We start from the raw sequence: 1,040 nt of genomic DNA, 5'->3' as shown, positions 1-1,040 counted from the left end.
TGTGTAGCGTCTTTACACCACTATTTCTTATGACTTTAAGAAGATCATGGCGTACTTCTTTTTTTCTTTATTTAGGTGGGCCACGTTGTAAAGCGATAGAGGGTAAGAAGTAGATTAATATTAATCACATATTACTAATCCAAGTGCTAATCTCCACTTTAGGCGTGCAACCTCTTCCCTCCCATCTAGATTGTTGATAATTCAATGTTGTCTTTATTTCCATTTTGCTTATTTAGTCAGGAGAGGTTGTAAAGCGATAAACGATAAGGCATAGATTAACATTAATCACGTAGCGTTAACATGCCTTGTAATTGTAAGGTACTTGACGCAGCCTCATATAACGCACCGAGTGTGAAGCGGCCGCACTCATATTGTGTGTGTGTATAAAAGATGATTTGTAGTGTCGGTTATGCTCATCCACATTAATTATAACATGAAGGATACAATTCTTATTTCCCTAATTATAATTAAGTGCTAAGAGAGATTAACTACAATGATTAGTAAGTGAAGTGCTAATCTCTCTTCTTGTTGGTGCGCAACCTCTTCGCACATTTAGGTGTACAAGAATGTAAAGATATAGAGGGCGAGACAAAGATTTATATAATCACACGTTCCACGTTTCATGATCGCGTCACGTTTCATGACTCAAGAACCTCGCTACGACCCGTGAATCACGGTTGGGGGGACAATCGTGTCTTGGGGTCCATGAACCCTGCCACGGTTCGTGACTGGGTCACGTTTCATGACTCAAAAACCTCGCTACGACCGGCGAATCACGGTTCGCGGGAGAGTCATGTCTTGGGGTTCCTGAACCCTACCACGGTTCATGACTCAAGAACCTCGCTACGACCCGCGAATCACGGTTGGGGGAGAGTCGTGTCTTGGGGTCCATGAACCCTGCCACGTTTCATGACTCAAGAACCTCGCTACAACCCGCGAATCATGGTTGGGGGGGAGAGTCGTGTCTTGGGGTTCCTGAACCCTGCCACGTTTCATGACTCAAGAACCTCGCTACGACCCGCGAATCACGGTTGGGGGAG

This window comes from Azolla caroliniana, unplaced genomic scaffold (assembly GCF_043228905.1).
Source record: "Azolla caroliniana isolate FFs.n. ecotype wild unplaced genomic scaffold, voAzoCaro1.0.p SCAF_645, whole genome shotgun sequence".
Lineage (NCBI taxonomy): Eukaryota > Viridiplantae > Streptophyta > Polypodiopsida > Salviniales > Salviniaceae > Azolla > Azolla caroliniana.
The sequence above is the reverse complement of the archived record's forward strand: the minus strand, read 5'-3'. Positions refer to the sequence as shown.